General features: G+C 43.9%; 1 non-coding gene across 1 annotated transcript; it reads left to right on the top strand.

Annotated features, from left to right (window-relative positions):
- Nucleotides 1–8,960: 8,960 nt before the first annotated feature.
- TRNAW-CCA lies at nucleotides 8,961–9,033 on the top strand. The gene has a single exon. It is a non-coding gene; the product is annotated as a tRNA-Trp (tRNA).
- The last annotated feature ends 11,638 nt before the right edge of the window (nucleotides 9,034–20,671 follow it).

The raw sequence follows: 20,671 nt of genomic DNA, 5'->3' as shown, positions 1-20,671 counted from the left end.
AATGAAAAACGTCACAGATAATGTGCTTTGTCTCAGATAATTTGGGTTATTCCCTTTGTACTTTCACTTTGTCACGGGAATTTACTTTTCCCGGCCTGTGCCCAGTTGACTGTTTGTACCTCAGGCTTCAGCGGGAAGGAGAAGTCAGCGGAAGCTTCCTCAGGCAGAAGCCGTGTTCCTCAGCTCCGTGTCACCGTTCACGGCTCCTGCTCTTTTCCCCAACTGTCTGTTCTCCCAGTGCCAAGTTCTAGTGAGTTATACCACTGGACCCTAACGAGGGGAGACGGAGCAGAGAGAACATACTGGAGAGATCAAATACCTGTAGGTGTGGCTAGAGACGCTTCCCGAAGAAGGGTCATGTTGAAAAAGGTTTGGAAGGAGGGTATTCTAGGCAGAGAGGGACAGTCTGTGCGAGGGTGGTCCTGTGAAGGACAGTGAAGTGTTCATGTGTGGGAAAGGTTTGTCCTGTTCAAGTAGAGAGCCACGGAGAAGGTTAATAGTAGGAGTACGTGATAGAAGAACAGCAAAAAGAAAGTCCTGAAAATACCATTATAGAAGTTCAGATTCAGCAGAGATCAGGAAACTGCAGGTCTGGTTGGGAGAAGGGGTGTGTGTGTGTGTGTGTGGGAGTGTGTGTGTGTGTGCGTGTGTCTTTTTTAGACTTGAGGAACGTGTCATTTTCTAGAAGGAGGGTAGAGGGCACTCACACTTCAGTTATCTGCTGCAATGCAGCAGTCAGGGCGGTCGTGATTTAGGGCTGTCTTCTGCTTCAAGGAAGGGCAGCACTCTCTGATGCCTGCTAGGGGAATCTGAGTGGGATCTGAGAGCAGCTCATAGTTCAGAATGTCCAATTTTAGGGACCAGGAGGGTGGACCAGAGAGTCTGGCAGGAGGCTGGCCCTGGATACACAGTATTTGCCAGCTATAGGAACCTACTGGATAGATAGTGGGGACAACGTGCTGAGTGTTTAAGTGACTTCATGTTAGCTGAATTGAATTGAGAGCTAGGTTGGTGATCCCCAAATATCTGAAACCAGTGGTTTCAGGTAAAATTCCTGAGGTTTAATCTAAATTGTAATGCAATTTCCCTGAATAAAATTAGGATCCTTAGATGTTCCTTTGCCAATTCCCTGTCTTTGGGCATATCTAGAGCCTTGCTCCTTGTGAAACTAAAATGGAAAGACAGTCCTTTATTTTCTCTGTTGATCTTCCTATACTCATAGAATTTCCAAATACCCATTATTTCTTATCCAAAGTCCATACACTATAATAACCTTTACAAAATCATGAGGAGATCCATATAAGACCAAGAGGTCTATGCTGATGTCTGAAGTCCATCGGCCTTTGTGCTTATTTCTATGGATGATTAATAAGTATTAAGAATGTTCTAGGTGTTATGAGCTCAGAGCTGGGCACAGACATGGGTTATGATGGGAACACTAATGCTTATTTTTATATTCTACCAAGTCTGATCTCTGGTCACCAACAGTCTAACCGCAGTGATCAAGGTGATGTAGCTGAAGTCCTTTCCCCCAGAATCATCATGAATTTGTAGCTCTGGAGTGGGGTTAATCATGTTTTAGAGTGACATGTTGACATTTTTGTAATCCTGAGTTCTTCTGGGTTAAGGATAAGGAAGAGATTGCTGTTCTCTGGCAAACGTTTCCAGTCTGCTCCTGATTGGCAGCCAAGTCTAGGGAGCAAATGGCCAAGTGAATTAGGAAGCTTAAAAGATGTTTTGTTAAACCATCCTCATTAAACTGGCACCGTCTGCCTTCCTGCTCTCCTTTGTCCCATTTGGGGCTGTCCTTTGTGACAGATGTTTCTTAACGGTGTGTGCCGGCAGCATCTGGAAGCCTTGGGTGATGGTTGAGGTTTAGGAAGGCCAAATCTGGAGGTATTTAGATTGTCAGGGAAGTTGCAACCATCCTCCTGCCATTGGGCTCCCATTTTAAAAATTGTCTTTTTCCCCACCCTCATCTTCCTTTAGCCAAAGAGAATAAGGTTTCATTTCTTTCTCTAGTCCTTCCTAGCCTGAACTGAAGGTGGTTTTGTTCTTCTCAAGAATGAGGTAGTGAACAGAAAAGATTTGGAATAGTATGATAAAAGGAGTCTCAGAAAGGTGACATATAGGGACTTCCCTGGTGGTCCAGTGGTTAAGACACCACGTTCCCACTGCAGGGGGGCATGGGTTTGATCCCTGGTGGGGAAACTAAGATCTCACATGCCATGCATGGCCAAAAAATGGAAAAAAAAAAAAAACACTAAACTAAAACAAACAAACAAAAAAAGAAGGGTGACATATAGACATCTAGAAATGTATTGGGCTTCCTCCGTGGTTCAGTTGGTAAAGAATCCACCTGCAATACGGGAAACTTGGCTTTGATCCCTGGGTCAGAAAGGTCCCCTGGAGAAGGGCATGGCCACCCACTCTAGTATTCTGAATCCAGTATTTCAGAATCCCCATGGACAGATGAGCTGGGCAGGCTCGTTCATGGGTCAAAAAGAGTCAGACATGACTGAGTGACTAAGCACATATATGTATTAATATTATCCTATTATATATTTCCATTAAAAGTCAAACTAGAGGAGATGGGTTAGAGTTGTGGGTAGGAATTGTAATTAAATGTAAAATTGCACCTGAAAATTATTGGAATGGCTACAGGGATGTTTTGGAATTGCCTTTCATGGCATCTGAGAGCAAAATCTGGAGACATTTTGGCCCTTGGTTGGATTAGGATTTTAGCAGGTGGTTTATATGGAGCTTTCAGATTCAATAATCCAGCTACTTCCAGCCCATGCCCATCATTGTCTGTTAGGGAGGAAAAGGAAGACACTGACAGGCTGACTTGGGCACTAGGATAAGAACTGGCTCAAATTATCCAATAATAACCATTAATTTTACTCTTTGTGGAGGCAGAGTGCTCAGTAGAAAGAACATGGGCTTTGAAGTTACAAAGAACCAAGTTCAAATTCCAACACTTCTTTTTATTGGCTATATGATCTTGGGAAAGTAATTTAATCTCAGTCTGTGAAGTGGAATAATAATACTTATTTCATTGAGTTGTTATGGGGTTAGATGAAATAACATATGTGCATTACTTGCAGTTCAGCAAAATTCTGATTCTCTTTCACCTCCCTCTTCAGGTTTCTGTAATTCTTGCACATATGCCTGGTATATCTCTTTTTCAGATACCATTTTTCTTTGCCTCCAGCTTTTGCAACTCTTTCCCCAGTGCCTCACAGAGTTCAAGTCTAGGGCCCTGATTTATTAATTTGTGTTAGTCCCACAAAATGACAATAACAGTATGTAGTTTTTATAACTATACTAACATGAGCCAAGGTTGTGGTTTCTTTCTAGGTATTTTTACTTGCTGACAATTTTGGTTGTAAATCAAAGACAAAGGAGTTCTATCCTCCCACCCACCCCTCTGATCTAAGTTCCTGATTTGGGGCTAGATTGTTCTGGGTGGGATTTGTTCCAAACAAAAATGATGGCAAGCTTGTTTATGAAGGTTGTTCAGGGAAGGAGACTTCATAACCTTTACAATCGAGATTTCTTGATTTCCTCCTGACTTTTTAGTTTGAAAAATATCAGTTGTAGAGAAAAGTTTCCAAGAACAGTATAATTAACACCCACTTACCTTTAACCATAATTGACCAATTTTTCATACTTTACCACATTTCATCCTCTCTCTTCTATATATACATATATATGAAATACTAATACACTCCATATTCAAATTTTGCTAATTGTTCAATAATTTTTTTTATTATAAAATGTTTCTCCCCAGTCCAGGTCCAATGTAGGGTTATGCATTGCTTTTCATTGTCATGTCTCTTTATTCTCCTTTAATCTGGAATAGTTCCTCAACCGGTAGTTCTTGACTGACAGTTTTGAAGATTACAGGTCAATTGTTCTGTAGAAAGTCAACTTTCTGGGAACTCCACTGGTGGTCCAGTGGCTAAGACTCTACACTCCCAATTCAGGGGCCATGGTTTGATCTTTGGTCAGGGAGCTGGATCCCACATGCTACAACTAAGGGAAAAAAAAAGAAAAGATCCTGCATGCCACAGCCTAAATAGATTCCCTGGAGAAGAGATTGGCTACCCACTCCAGTATTCTTGCCTGGAGAATTCCATGGGCAGAGGAGCCTGGGAGGATATAGTCCATGGAGTTACAAAGAATCAGACATGACTGAGTGATAAATGCTTCCACTTTCTCAGCCTAAATAAATTAATTTTTTAAAAAAAGTCAGCTTTTTGCAGAATGGTGTTTTGTGGACTGATTGTTTTCATCGTTAGATTCAGGTTACACAGTTTGGGCAGGATATTATATAGGAAAAGAGCTTCCCTCATAGCTCAGTCAGTAAAGAATCTGCCTGCAATGCGGGAGACCAGGTTCGATTCCTGGGTTGGGAAGATCCCCTGGAGAAGGAAATGGCAACCCAGTATTCTTATCTGGAGAATCCCATGGACAGAGGAGCCTGGCAGGCTACAGTCCATGGTGTTGCAAAAGTTGGACACAACTTAGCGACTAAACTACCACCAGCATTATATAAGAACATTCTTTTAAAAATTTTATTGACGTATAGTTGATTTACAATGTTGTGTTACTTTCTGTTGTATGGCAAAGTGATTCAGTTATATACATTCTTTTTCATATTATTTTCCATTATGGTTTATCACAAGATATTGAATAGAGTTCCCTGTGCTATACAGTAGGACCTTGTTTATCCATCCTAAGTATAATAGTTTCCATCTGTTAATTCTAAACTTCCCACTCATTCTGCTCTCACACCCTCCCATCCTTCCCTCACCCCCTTCCCTCTTGGCCACCACAAGTCTGTTATAAGAACTTTACTTAAAGATGGTGAGTACCATGTAGGCAAGGACTATCTTTTTCCTTCCTGCTGTGCCTGTCATACCAAGCACAATGACTGGCGTCTATTGTTGTTCAGTTGCTAAGTTGTGCTGGACTCTTTGCAACCCCATGGAGAGGAGCATGCCAGGCCTTCCTGTCGCTCACCATCTCCTGGAATTTGCCCAAGTTCATGTTCATTGAATTGGTGAGGCCATCCAACCATCTTATCCTCTGTTGCCTTCTTCTCCTTCTGCCTTCAATCTTTTCCAGCATCAAGGTCTTTTTCAGTGAGTTGGCTCTTCGCATCAGGTGGCCAAAGTATTGGAGCTTCAGCTTCAGCATCAGTCCTTCCAATGAATATTCAGGGTTGAGGCCCTTTAGGATTGACTGGTTTGAACTTCTTGCTGTCCAAGGGACTCTCAGGACTTGCGTTTAGAAGATGCTTAATGAGTGACCTAAAACTTTCATTGCCACTTAGGTCCATTATTTTTCTACTTGAACAGAGGGAGAAGAGCAGCCTTCTCCTCTATCCTTGTCCCACTTTAATCATAAATGGGGCTTAAAAAAGGTAATCCAAGACCTCTGTGATGAGACCACAGAGAAGGGAAATGAACTGGGGTCTATGATATGAGGCGAGCAGTGGTGTCTCTACCCTGGGTGGTGGTGGTGGGTGGTGATTGCACTGGGTTCAGATGAGAGGATGAATGAGGTGGTTTCTGATGGAAAGAAAGACAACAGAACCTAGGAGTACATGGCCTGTTTTCTTGTGGAGAGAAAGTAGTTACTTAAGTTTCCAGATTTTACCATACGTCCCTCCCCATTTGAATCCTAAGAATGCCATAGTGAAAACTGATTTCTGGCCCTCCTCCTTTCCCAGAGGGGACAACCCCATAACTCTCTCCTTCTCCACCTTCCATTCCCCCCACCCCTCCCAGCCCCAACACAAGTGAGTATTTTCTAACATTTATAAATGTTGGTTAGGCAGCCATTCTCTGCAGATTATTTATTGTTGAGGAAATCTATAACTCCTTGGACTGCTCATTTTGATGTTGAAGCTTTCATCCCTGTCGCCTGGGGGAAGCGAGGTTATGAGAGGTACTCTTTGCCTCTCAAAAATGTGTTTTCAGGCTTCCCTTTGGGGCCCTTTCTCTCCCTAGCTCTTATCATCTCTGACATTTCTGACAATCCTTTCTGAGGCTTCTGGGGCTTGGGACTGAATTCATCTGTTTAATTCTGCAAGGTTGTGAGTGCCTGGTTCACACTGTTCCTGTGCCTTTTCTGAGAGTCCACCCACCCGTGTCTTTGCAGCCCTCAATGGTACCAGTTTCTGGAAAAAGTGCCCTTTCTCTCCATGTCAGTGCTTGATTATCTGCAATCATGGAGGGGATACCCTGAAAGAGCGAATGATACCAAGATGACTCTTATTTGATTTTTAAGTGGTGGAATCCTGGCTAAAGATAATCCATAAAGGGAACAACTTCCATGAAAGCAGTCCATCGTGTTCATCTCCCATGGAGGGATGGATGACATCTCTTCTTTGGTACCTAGAAAAAGAGGCAGATGGGAGAATCTCAGCTTGTGTAGTCCCCATTGTGTTGTCAGAAGCACCAGACATCTAATTTCTCTCCAAGCCTCGTTTTCAGACCCTGGAGGACTATTCCTTAGTCTGAGAGCCAAATACTTAGCTCAAAGAATGTGAAAGTCGGTAGCCAACCTATGAAACTGTCACTTTATTTAGGGTTCCCATCACACCCAAAGTAAAAGCCACACTCTTCACAGTGACTCTCAGGCCCTACTGAGCCCGAGAAGGATCTGGCCTCCTGCTTTCTCTCTTACCTTACTCCCTGCTGCTTCTGCTTCACTCTGCACCAGCCTCATGGGCCTCCTTGTTACTCCTCAAAAATAGGCAGTACTGCCTTACACCCACTGGGATGGGTATTATTAAAAAACCAGAAAACAACAAGTGTTGCTGAGGATGTGGAGAAATTGGAACTCTTGTGCACTGCTGATGTAAATGTGAAATGGGGCAGCTGCTGTGGAAAAATGGCATGATGATTCTCAAAAAATTAAATATACAATTACCGCATGATCCAGCATTCCCACTTCTGGGTATGTATTCAAAAGAACTGAAAGCAGGGGAACTTCCCTGGTGGTCTAGTGGCTAAGACTGTGTGCTCCCAGTGTAGGGGGCCTGAGGTCAATCCCTTGTCAAGGAACTAGATCCCACATGACACAACTAGTAGGTCCTATGTGCCGCAATTAAGACTTGGCATAGCCAAATAAATAAATAAATATTTAAAAAAAGAATTGAAAGCAGAGACTCAAAAACATATTTGAGCCCCTGTGTTCATAGCAGCACTATGCATAATAGTCAAAAGGTGAAGCAACCCAAACACCCGTCAACAGATAAATTTTTAAAATGTGGTATGTACATACAATGGAATATTACTCAGCCTTAAAAAGGAAGGACATTCTGGTACATGCTACATCTTGGATGAACCCTGACATTATGCTAAGTGAAATAAGCCAATCACAAAAAGACAATATTGGATGATTCATCTTGTATGAGGTCCTTAGCAAGGTCAAATTCATAGAGAAAGAAAGTAGAATGGTGGTTGACAGGGGCTGGGGAAGGAGGAGGTGGGGAGTTACTGTTTAATGGATGCAGAATTTCAGTTTAGGAAGATGAAAAACTGTGGAGATGGATGGTGGTGAAGGTGGCACAACAGTGTGAATAGACAATGCCATAGGCCTGCGCACTGAGGAAAGGCTCAAATGGTAATGTTATGTTATGTACGAAAGTGAAAGTCTTAGTCATTCAGTCATGTCCAACTCTGTGACCCTGTGGACTGTAGCCCGCTAGGCTCCTCTGTTCGTGGAATTTTCCAGGCAAGAAAACTGGAATGGGCAGCTATTCTCTTCTTCAGGGGATCTTCCCAACCTGGGGATAGAATTCAGGTCTCCTGCATTTTGCAGGTGGATTCTTTACTTCTGAGCTGCCAGGGCAGCCCTATGTTATATATATTTTACCATAATAAAAAAATCATTAAAAAATGGCCAAAGTCTTTGTACTTGCTCTTCTCTGAGATCTGCACTGTGGTGTGTTCTCTTACCTGCTTCTGATTTCGGTGAAATGTCATCTTCTCAGTGGGGCCTTCTTGGACCAACCCATTTTAATGTTGCATTTTCCACCCTGACCTTTCTTGCTTCGTTTTTCTAGGCAGCACTGATTGCAGTCCAACACAATGTATTAGGCTGGGTATATATAACCCAATATATTCTTTTCACTTACTTGTTTACTGTCTGCTTCCCCCTGCAGGAACGTAAACAGCTTGAGTGGAGGGATTTTGTGGTTTCTTTGCTGTGTCTTCGGTGTTGAATACTTGGGGGTCAGTAAGTAGTTGTTGAATGAATGAACGACCATGACTATGACTAGAGACAGAGCATGTGCAAACAGAAAAGAAACGGGAAGATTTCCTTTTTCATTTGGCTTGATCAACTACTTTCTTCTAACCTTGGATATGAGATTTGGACATTTTCATGGTGGCTTTTGCCCTATTTACCCTCATAAATGTATTCTCAGCTGTTGTCAGTTTGGAAGTGTTGGTCTACTACATGAAAGTGAAAGTGTTAGTCACTTAGTCGTGTCCGACTCTTTGGGACCCCATGGACTGTAGCCAGTCAGGCTCTTCTGTCCATGGAATTCTCCAGGTGAGAATGTGATTTCAGGGATCTTCCTGACCCCAGAGATGGAACCCGAGTCTCTTGCATCTCCTGCATTGGCAGGTGGATGCTTTACAATTCACGCCCCCTGGGAAGCCCTAGTCTACTACATGTAGCACACTCATGATTATTTAAAGCTCTCACCCTGAACTCAAAGTCTCTGCTCTTCAATTCCTGGCTGCCCCCTACCAGAGTTGTAAGGATGTTCAAGTTAGGACTTTGGAAACTCTGGGGACTACCAGATATCCAGAAACTTTATATTTGTTTGTTGGGAGACACTGGTTTGATTGGTTTTGGGAGTTTCATTCTCTGGAAATTTTAAGGAGGATAAGAGAACTCATATAGTTGGAATCAGGAAAGAAGCTGTAGAGACTTCCCTGGTGGTCCAGTGGTTAAGACTCCAAGCTTCCAATGCAGGGGGCCCGGGTTCAATCCCTGGCCAGGGAACTAAGATCCCACATGCTGTGTGGTGTGGCCAAAAAATATGAATAAATAAGAAAAGGAGCTATACTTGCCTACAGAGGATTGATACAGTCTCTGAAAATGTGACATTTAAAGTTCACTTCTTTGACACTTTGAGACCTGGAAATAATTAATAACCTAATTAGCCTTCCCCTCTCAAGTCTTTATTAAACTTCTAGCAAAGCAACTCAGATCCAAACTACATTTGAAGCTATTCAGCAGGAGCAAGGAGGCCAAACTTCCTGACTGGCAGTATTCTTAACACCCAACCAAAGGGAACCAGTGGGACTTATTGCCTGGGACAAATGTTTTGAAAAGGAAAGGTCCAGAGGAAGGGCAGTGCCCTTCTTAGAGACAGAAGAGAACACAGTGACCTCCAGGACGAAGGAAAGTGGGTGGGGCTGGCTGGGAAAGGAGGACAGCCTGCAATTTAGTGGGTGGATTGTTGGATTTGACAGGAGTTTTCTTGGCTACTTGGGATGGAACTTTTGTTTTGGAGTTTGGAATGATCTCAGAGACTGAAACACAGGGAAGCTGGTGGGGCGAGGGGTGGGGGGGTGGGGGAGGGATAGGGGGGATGGGGGGTGGGGGGTGGCGAAGGGCGGGGGCAGGTGGCGGGCGGAGGGAGAGGGAAGGAGGGAGCCGGGGGCATTATGGAATTCATACAAGCTGGCTTCCTGTTCCCTGGCCTCTCTCTGCATTTCTTTAAGTAGTTCCCCTGTGCCAAGCACCTCCTTTGGGAGGGACTTTCCTAATTAAACAGAGCTTCACAGGCCCAGGGCCCTCCTTAGGAAATATACTTAGGAAATACTCTTGAAATAGATGATCAGGCATGTTCTAGACTCTTGTTTCCACCTCTGTCTGGCTCTTTTTCTCTCTTAAATTTTTTTTTTTCCTACTTCTAGGAATCTTAAGATTTAGTAGTCAATTGATACATCTATATATTCATTTCTCTGTCCTAAACTCCCCTTTTTGTTGCGTGGTACAATTATGAGCAGATCCATATCCTGGGTAGAGAGGTTTGGGGATGGGAATGTGGAATTCAGAAGGAGGAGGCCCGTTGGGAGCTTTTAGACTATAAAGGAATTTAAGGGCCACACCCAGGACTCCACTAGACAGAAGGGAATATTTATTTCAGCTGAGCATCAGGGCGAGCTCTCAGGGCCAGTGAACTGGGGAGGAAGGCTGGAGATTGAGGAATCAGAATGGTTTCAGTTCAGTTACTCAGTCATGTCCGACTCTTTGCAACCCCATGGACTGCAGCATGTCAGGCCTCCCTGTCCACCACCAACTCTCGGAGCCTGTCCAAACTCATGTCCATCGAGTCGGTGATGCTATCCAACCATCTCATCCTCCCTCCTCCCCTTCTCCTCCTGCCCACAATCTTTCCCAGCATCAGGGTCTTTTCCAATGTCAATTCTTTGCATCAGGTGGCCAAAGTATTGGAGTTTCAGCTTCAGTATCAGTCCTTCCAATGAATATTCAGGACTGATTTCCTTTAGGATGGACTGGTTGGATCTCCTTGCAGTCCAAGGGACTCTCAAGCGTCTTTTCCAACGCCACAGTTCAGAATGATTTAGAAAGGGCTTTGTAGGATGGCAGGGAAGGTGGTAGAGTAGGGTTGAGAGGATCTGTAGGGTCAAGACTGGATAGAAAGGCATGAGGAGGGCATCCTGGACAGAGTGAGTCACTCCCACAGGCTGAAGTCTCATTGTATAGAGTGTAAGTCAAGACATGAGGAGCTGAGTTAGGAATGAAATAATGGGCCTGAGGGTGGGGAGGAGGTAGAATCAGGGAAGGGTTTGACAGCTAAAGTTGTAGAGTCTGGAGTGAATTCCAGATTATTGGAATATTTGGAATAATTGGACTATTTGCAGATTATTGCACAAGGAAAGAGGATTTCTGAACATTGCATTTAAGGAAGATGTTTCTACTTATTGTTATAGGATGGCTTGAAGGTAGGATTTCTCAGGATTCCTCTAAAAAAGCACGTTTGTTTTTTCTTCTGTAGAGTTGGTTGTTTGTTTGTTCTACTTGCTTCAGTTTGAGTAATAAAATGTGATTGTTTAATTCTCATTTTTTATTGAAGTATAGTTGCTGTACAATATTATAAGTTACAGGTGTACAATATAGTGATTCACAATTTTTAAAGCTTATACTCCACTTATATTTATTATAAAATATTGGCTATATTTCCTGTGGTGTACAATGTATCCTTGTAGCTTATTTTATACATGTGTGCGTGAATGCTAAGTTGCTTCAGTCATGTCCAACTGTCACCCTATGGACTATAGCCCGCCAGGCTTCTCTGTCCATGGGATTTTCCAGGCAAGAATTACTGGAGTGGGTTGCCATGCCCCCCTCCAGGGGATCTTCCTGACCCAGGGATCAATTTGTGTTTGGCATCTTTTGTGTCTCCTGTGTTGCAGGAGAGTTCTTTACCACTCGCGCCACCTGGGAAGCCCATTTTACACATAATAGTTTCCCATTTGTTCTGTTCTTTAGGTTGCCTCCCTGGTATCTTCATACTTTGTCTGTAGGTCTATCTATTTTCACTCATTTTCAGTAAAAGAGGGAGGGGCCCAAGGACCTCCCTGAGTAACAAAGTTGAGGAAAACAGAAATGAGCAAAATCTTGTCCACCTCCGAATCTGCCATTTAGAGGTTCCTCATCTGGGTTGTTGCTCAGGGTTCATGGATGGACTTCAGAGGAGTGTGTAACATCTTGCTGAGGTGAGTAGCCTCCAAGGGGCCTGTGATTAAAAAATTGTTAAGAACCACTGTTCTACTCTTTATTGAGAGGTAGGTGACTGAGCATAGTTCCACAGACAGAAATGGGGTATAAGCATCCTTAGTGCCAATTGCTGGAGCCTGCAAGACAGATGAAGTAGATGGAAAGAGAAAGAGAAACTGGGAGATGGGAAAGGGGTACCCAGGGTGCTAGTAGGAGGGTACTAATTTTCCCCTTCTTTCTAGCTGGTAGTCCTTCTTTGTACACTCCACATCCTGACATCTACAGGATTCTGAGTCCTCTTCAGTTTCAGTCAGCTGTATAGCTGCCTTTCATCAGGCTCTGCACCTGGTACTCTCACTGCATCATCTCATTCAGTTCCTTTATTGACCCTCAAGGGCATAGAATTGAGTCACTCACCTCCCTCCAGTTCATGGCACATTAGCATCATCCATTTATGTCAGGCCCCTTTCCAATTCATTCTGTTTTTCCTTTTCATCCCCCATCTCTATTCTCATTTCTCCTTACTGGAGGCACCTGCTTTTGTTGTTGTTCAGTTGCTCTGTCGTGTTGGACTTTTTGTGACCCCATGGACAACAATATGCTAGGGTTCCCTGTCCTTCACCTACTCCTGGAGCTTGCTCAAACTCATGTCCATTGAGTCAGTGATGCTATCTGACTATCTAATCATCTCATCCTCTGCCACCACCTTCTCCTTTTGCCTTCAATCTTTCCCACCATCAGGGTCTGTTCCAATGAGTTGGCTCTTCGCAGTAGGTGGCCAAAGTATTGGAGCTTCAGCTTCAGCATCAGTCCTTCCAGTGAATATTCAGGGTTGATTTCCTTTAGGATTGATTGGTTTGATCTTGTGGTCCAAGGGACTCTCAAGAGTCTTCTCCAACACCACAGTTCAAAAGCATCAATTCTTTGGCACTCAGCCTTCTTCATGGCCCAAATCTCACATCCATACATAACTACTGGAAAAACCATAGCTTTGACTATACATACCTTTGTCAGCAAAGTGATAGCTTTGCTTTTTAATATGTTCTCTAGTTTTGCCATAGCTTTTCTTCCAAGGAGAATGTTAGATCCCACCAAAAAAAGATACCCCGTGTCCAAGGGCAAAGAAGCCCCAACAAGATGGTAGGAAGGGCACAATCGTGTTTAGAATGAAATCTCAGACCTGTCAGAGATGCTTGGAGGGCAAACCTTGAGCACACTGGGACCCAGGAAAGGAGCAGTGATTCCACAAGAGACTGAGCCAGACCTGCCTTTGAGTGTTTGAGTGTGTCCTGTGAAGGCACGGGTCAGCAGTGACCTGCTGCAGGGACATGGGCTCTGACTGCAGCAGGACTGGGGGTTGTGGCCTGTGGCATAAGTCTTCTTGGAGGAGGTCACCATTAGCTCCACTATAGAGCCGCCGAGCAGACGATCCATAAACTGGGGAACAATTATACCAAAGAAGTTCTTGCACTGTTGCAAAAGTTCTAGGGCCCACAATAGATATCCCAACCTGGGGAGCCAGCAAAAGGACTGAGAACCCCAGAGAAAGAGACTCTTGGAAGGCACAAACAAAACCTTATGCACACCAGGGCCCAGGAGAAAGAAGCAGTGACCGCACAAGAGCCTGAACCAGACTTGCCTGTGAGTTCCCGGGAGTCTCCGGCGGAGGCATGGGTCAACAGTGGCCTGCCGCGGGGTCAGGGGTACTGATTACAACAGTCCTGGGAGGCACAGCATCCTGGCCTAAGTCCTTTTGAAGGAGGTCACCATTACCTCCATTACACCTATCATAGTTTGGCCCCACCCATCAGCAGAAAATTGGGTTGAAGTTTTACTGAACATGGCTTTGCCCACCAGAGCAAGACCCAGTTTTACCCACAGCCATGCCCTCCCACCAGGAAGCTTCCAGAAGCCCCTTATCCTCTTCCATCAGAGGGCAGACAGAATGAAAACAACAAGCACCTGCTTTGGTGCATTTCATAAACCTTCTTCCAATCCATGCTCTATGTGTTTATTTAGATTTACTCACCCATTCTACAAATGTACAGTGCTGACTACGTGTCAGGCAGTTGCAGGTTCTGGGAATAGTCATGAACAAAACTATACAAAATTCTGTCCTTTGTGGAGCTTACATTCTAGAACAAATCATGAACAAATTAAATAACATATAGTAACTTAAAGAGTGATAAGCGCTATGGAACAAAAAGGGCAGGGGATAAATTGGATTGTGGGTGGTTGTGAGCAGAATAAAGTTTTATGTGGGGTGATTAAGAAAGGCCTTACTAATTAGGTGCTGTTTCACCAAATGCCGGTAAGGGAACAACCATATGGATGCCTGGGGTAAGAGTGGTCTAGCATAGGAGACAGCAAGTGCAAAGGCCCTGAAGTAGAATCTTGCCTGGTGTGTTAGGGGGCCAGAATGGTAGGAGGCAAGGGGCCAGAGCAAAATGAGTGAGAAGAGAGAGAAACAAGACTGAGAGGTAGCTGGATCAGCGGCAAAATAACGTAGGAGTTTGCAGGCCATCAGAAGTACAGACTACATGTGTGTGTGTGTGAGTCACTGAGTCGTGTCCCACTCTTTGTGACCCCATGGACTGTAGCTCTCCAGGCTCCTCTGTCCATGGGATTCTCCAGCCAAGAATACTGGAGTGGGTTGCCATTTCCTTCTCCAGAGGATCTTTCCAACTCAGGGTTTGAACCTGGGTCTCCTGCATTGCAGGCAGATTCTTTACTGTCTGAGCCACGAGGGAAGCCCACAGACTTTATAATCTGAAAGTGAAAGTTGATCAGTCGTGTCCAACTCTTTGTGATCCCATGGACTATGCAGTCCATGGAATTCTCCAGGCCAGAGTACTGGAATGGGTAGCCTTTCCCTTCTCCAGGGGATCTTCCCAACCCAGGGATTGAACCCAGGTCGCCCACAGTGCAGGAGGATTCTTTACCAGCTGAGCCACAAGGGAAGCCCTTATATTATGAATATTAAGAGAAACCAGTGAAAGGTTTTGAACAGAGGAATGATATGATCTGTACAGTTTTAGCAGATATTTGTCTATTCTTAAAAATATACAGTGTTATTTTGGTTTTTTAATTGTACATAAATGACATTGTGCTGTATACCTCATCCTGCTTTTTACTTTTCCACTTAACATTGTTTCTGGAGAAGGCAATGGCAACCCACTCCAGTACTCTTGCCTGGAAAATCCCATGGGCAGAGGAGCCTGGTGGGCTGCCGTCTAAGGGGTCGCACAGAGTCAGACACGACTGAAGCGACTTAGCAGCAGCAGCAGCAGCAGCAAAATTGTTTCTAGGATTTCCCCATGCTGCTGTGGGTAAATCTACTTCATTATCTTTGCTGTTTAATATTCCATTGCATCCATACAGTACATTTTACTTATATGTTCCTCTAGTAATAGATGCTTAGGTTGCCTCCAACTTCTTCCTACCCCAAGCAGTGCTGTGTTGATTGCCCTCATATGGGCCTCTTCATGGACTTGGGAGACAGTTTCCTTGGGTATGTACCTCAGAGCAGGGTTGTTGGGTCGGAGAGTAGGTGCGTATTTAATTCCACTAAGCTTGTGCTTCAGGATGATGGTCTCAGTTGCACTCCTACCAGCAGTGCGTGAAAATTTGTATCTTCTCATTTAATTCTCGAATTGGTCCAGTAAGGCCAGTGTTATTATCATTCCCATTTTATGGATAAAGAATCTGAGGTCTAGGGAGATTAAGTTATCCAAGTTTATATAGTCAAGTAGAAGAGTCAGGGCCCACATGGAGAATTTTTGACATAATGGTCTTTGCTTTTACCACTATAGTAGCCAGTATTGCCTCTTCTAGAAATAAGATGTGGCATCCATAGGCAATACTAATAATATTATTGTTATTATTACTATTCATGCAATCTTCCTCTTCTGAACTAGTTGGACAGAAGACAAAATTCATGATATTCAAGGAGCCACTAGAAGGGAACTGTGGCCTTTCTTTCAGTCTCTGCCCATTTTAGGAACTGGGGTGTCAAATGGAAAGCTGTTCACAGTAGCCATAGGGAAGGAGGGCAGGATGGCAGAGTTTTGGCATCAGATAATTTTTGTTCAAATCCTGACTCTATCATTTCCTGTCTGTGGTTTGTACAGTTGTGTGTTTTTTTTTTTTTTTATTCATCTAAGTCTCAGTTTCCTAACAGGTAAAATGGAGACAATAACAAGACTCTCATGTTAGGGCTGTTGTGAGGAAGTAGAGGTAAAATCCTTAATATAGTGCACATAGTAAAGGTTCATAAGTGTCAGCCATTATCATAATTATTTTTGTTATTGTATTTGAGTCTGGCATTTTTTTTTTTTTTGACTATGCAACACAGCATGTGGGATCTTTGTTCCCTGACCAGGGATTGACCCTATGCCCCTGCATTGGATGCACAGAGTCTTAACCAGTGGACCCCCAGGGAAGTCGCAAGCCTGGCATTTTTCAATGCCTGGTATAACTCGAGCAGCCTAGGAACCCCTGAAGCGTTCATCACCAGCATGGGTGAAGGTGTCTAATGTGAGTCCTTAGACCTTCAAGGCAAATTATGTGGAATAAGACTGTTTTCGTTTCTCATGAGGGCTAGCTAAGAGGCTCAGGCTTTAGTGGATGACTTTGAGGGTAGACATTTATAAAGACTAATTGATAGTCAAAGTTTGGGGACTTTGGATCAAATTTTACTTTTAAATATTAGGTTGATTATATTAAGTACATACTGTTTGCTAGGCCCTGAGCCAAGTACTTTGCTAGCATTATTTCACTTAATCCTCACAACAACCCTAGAAGGTATTTACCTTTACTCCTATTTGTGGAAATTAAAGCACAGAGAGTTTAAGTAATTTGTCCAGAGTCACTCAGCTTTGAGACTGAGTTAATATTTGAACTTAAGCAATATACCTGCAGAGTTTTTACTCTTAACTAGTAAACTGTGTTGTTTTCCTCTGAAGGATAATTAAAAAAATTTTTAATGATTTTTTTTGATGTGGACTATTTTTAAGGTCTTTATTGAATTTGTTACAATATTGCTTCTGTTTTGGTTTGGTTTTTTGGCCACAAGTCATGTGGGGGTCTTAGCTCCCTAACCAGGGATCGAACCCACACCCACTGCTTTGGAAGGCGAAATCTTAACCACTGGACAACTGGGGACGTCCCTGAAGGGTGATTTTAGAATCTCTTCTCCTTTAAATTTAGGACAGTTGTCATTTGGGATGGCTTCAGGCAGTCATGGAAAGTAAGGGTCTAGTTGGAAAAGAATCTCCAGAGGGTAAGGATATGGAGTCTGAAAATGGTCCACAGGTGTCTTCACTATGACTCCTCTGTCTCTCAAAATGAGATCCTCTGGCTTAGGGGGTGTCCTGCCTAGATTATAGGGGCTGAGCATGATATATTCAAAAAAGTAGAGATTCTCTAACTGGGCATGAGTGATTAGTTCTCTGTAACCTAAGGCAGCCTGATACTTCTCAAACGAGTATCCCCAAAGGCAAACAGTTGTTTATCACCTATGTGTGGCTTCTACATGCCGTGAATTATCTGTGGTCAAGGTTTTATCACAGTTGGTTTTCCCTTCACACTTTTCATTTTGATAGCCTTCTACAAGGAATGTAATACCATTTATAATTTACCTGCGTCAGATTTATAAAGGTTGCTTGGCTACAAAGTATGTATCTCAAAGTCAAGTAAATGGGAATTCTGGATTGTGTGTTCTTTCAGGGTTTCTCTTCTCTGTATATTTGCTTAAGACCTATTTATCGAGCGCCTAACTCACACTCTAGTGGAGGAGACAGATAGCTAAACCAGCATTGTGATGTGTTATGATAAATGGCAAATGGGATAAACACAGGTGCTGTGAAAATATGGAGGAAGGGCAACTTATTTCAGCCTAAGAGTCAGGGAAAGCTTCCGGGGGAAGGAATTTTTGAGCTGGGAATTTATAAGTAAGAGTCAGCTAAGTGAAGGGGGCCAAGAAAGCATCAGAGGCAAGGAAGCAGGATGAGTCTAGAACTGGGCTGCCAGAGCAGGCGCTGGGAAGGGGATCAGGCTAGAGAAATAAGCATGGGTCAGATTGTGAAGAAAGGAAGCACTGTGCTAAGAAGTTGTGGTTTTATCCTGAGGGCAGTGAACCACTGAAGGGTTTTAAGCTGGTGTTGTGTTGGTGATGGTTGTATTAACGTTGGTGGCATTGGTGATGGTGGTGGTGATGAGGGACAACTCAATCAAATTTATAGTTTAGAAAGGTTCCATGAGTTAAGAATCGACTCTCTTTACTTCTCTTGCTTGTGAGTAAATTGTAATATCGGGACTGGTGAGTGGCAAATAAGGTAGTCTAGAGGGATTTGTAGAGGGAAGATCTGATGCAATAACCTGAGGGTCCCTTTGGATGATCTATCAAGAAGGCTTTTCAATGTTGACTTGATCTTCCTGTCTTTAAGAACGTCTGACAACATTTCCTGAAATCCTCTCAAAACCAATGCCTGAGTAGGGAGGGTGGTGTGGGCTGCTCGATGGGGTTCTTTCTGTTCTGTGCTCCCCATTTCCGGGGCATCGCTGTGAATTGTTCATCTGAAGCCTTGCTCCCCGTGAGGAGGGGACCATTTGAATAGCAGCAGGGGGGTCGAGGGAAGGAGGAACCACACGCCAGGCTTGTTCATTAAGAAAATCTATTTGGCACATCCAGACAATGGTTTGAGCGAGTTAAAAATAACTCCTCGTGAAAAATTAATAGGGAGCTATAAGTGAGTGTTTTAATACAAACTCATGGAGCAGGGCAGAGTCTCCAGGTGGCTGGTGGCTGACACACATGGCATGGGGTGTTTATAGAGCACAGTGTGGCCAGCGAGGACAGTTGTCTACAGAAGTGAGCTCACCTTTTCTCCCAGGACCCTGGGGAGAGAGCAGACAGAAGGAATTGTTTTCAGTTGTGAGCTGCTAAGCCAGGTGACTTATTTCTTCTCTCCCTACCCATCACATTCTCCTAACAGTGGACATAAAAAAGTGGTAGTGAATTTTGCCTGCTTGCTTTGGGTGAAGTTTATTAAATGTCAGAATTCACAAAATGTCCTTTCTGGCTTTTCTCCTTTCTCAGCAATGGACCCCTAATTGACTGCTGCATCCATTACTTTCGTGTTTTCTTACCCAATAGCCAGTTTCTCCTATTTCTGCAGGTGGTTAGGAAGTCTCTACTCCCTTTCCCCTCCTTGTCTCTTTTCCTGGCACCTCTGTGGTCTAGGTGAGTAAAGTGCAGGGTTGGACTGTGCATCCTTTGTCATTAATACCACTAAATGGATAACATAGAACCAGGAGAAAGGGAGCCAAAGCAACCTCTGACCTTGGCTAGCTCATTTCTGGGACTAAGGGTTTTCAGATTGGGGGGACCAATGTTTGTATTTTAAATCCAGATGCTATTTAAAAAATGGTTCTGTAATTGCAGTGAGGCCCTCTAGGCCGTGAATTAATGTGTCATAACTCACGCCCAAGCACTGCGCAAACATCCCGCATGTGAGTTATTGCACAATAAATTCATGCCCTGTTGTGTCTTACAGCTTAATTAGTACATGAAGCTACATGAGTTAGACGAACCCAAATGGGATTATGTCATGTGGTGCGTAAAAAAGCAGAATGTTGGGAGGTATTTGGCACTTTTTCGGAGGGAAAGCAGGGTTGATTTTGTGATGGCATCCTTTGGTATCAGTTTCTGTGCTATCTGGGCTGCAACAGGTGACATCTGACTTCTGAGTTTTGGTTGGTTGATTGACTAATAGATTCAGTAAATATTTACTGTGCACACATCTTAGGCATTATGGAAGGACAGCCCATATAAGATGAAACATGGCCCCTTCCCTTAAGGAACTTATATTCTGATGCAAGGGATGAAGCAGGCTGCAACACAAAGGAGAAAGTGACACGTGTCATAAGTTATATATAAAAAAGCATGTTGGGAATTCAGGGTGGAGGAGGATGGTTTTGGGCTGGCACAGTGGAGAGGGCTGATTGGTGAAATCAGAGAAGACTTTGTAGAGGATGGAGCTGGGAGTTGGCTCTTGGAGGATGGATAAGATTTCACCACACACGGGGGCAGGGGAGAATTCTAGGCAGAGAGGGTAACACTAGGAAAAGCGCAGGAGAGTGAAGTAGTTTCGGAACCCACTGAGCAGGCTGTGCAGCCTGAGCCTTGGCTGAGTGAATGGGGACGGTGCATAGATGCATTGGGGCCAGAGGTTTCCTGTGAGCACCAAGCACTTTGGCTTTGAACCCACTCCCCATGCTGAAAATTCTGGGGTTGGTTCTTCTTCTTTTCTTTTTTTTAAAAAGATTTATTTATTTACTTTGGCTGTGCTGGGTCTTCGCTGCTGCACGCGGACTTTCTCTAGTTCTCTAGTTGCAGGGGAGTGGGGGCTTCTCTTTGTTGCGGTGCACAGGCTTCTCATCGCAGTGGCTTCTCCTGCTGTGGAGCACGGGCTCTAGGCACTTGGGCTTCAGTAGTTCCAGCTGTGGGCACAGTAGTTGTGGTGTACTGGCTTAGTTGCCCTGAGGCATGTGGGATCTTTCTGGACCAGGGATCAAACCTGTGTCCCCTGCATTGACAGGTAGATTCTTAACCACTGGGCTATCAGGGAAGCCCTGGAGTTGGATTCTTTGGTTTGGTGATATCTGTGTTCTTAAAGTTTCTGTTATATTCTGCTCGGAAAGTGTACAGCTGAGAGCCGTGTATGCTGGGTTCTAGTCTTGTTTCCACTAACAGGCAATATGACCTTGAGCAAGCCGCTCAGTTCATTTAGTGCTTTGCTTCTTTAACATGAGAAACAGATGGTGGATTTTCTCCAGTTCTTCTGCCCTCACTCTCCAAACTAGGTCTCTACTGCAAGAAATCTGAATG

Source organism: Cervus elaphus, chromosome 3, assembly GCF_910594005.1.
Source record: "Cervus elaphus chromosome 3, mCerEla1.1, whole genome shotgun sequence".
In the NCBI taxonomy this organism is placed as follows: Eukaryota; Metazoa; Chordata; class Mammalia; order Artiodactyla; family Cervidae; genus Cervus; species Cervus elaphus.
Note: the sequence above shows the minus strand (reverse complement) of the source record. Positions and strands in the feature narration are given on the sequence as shown.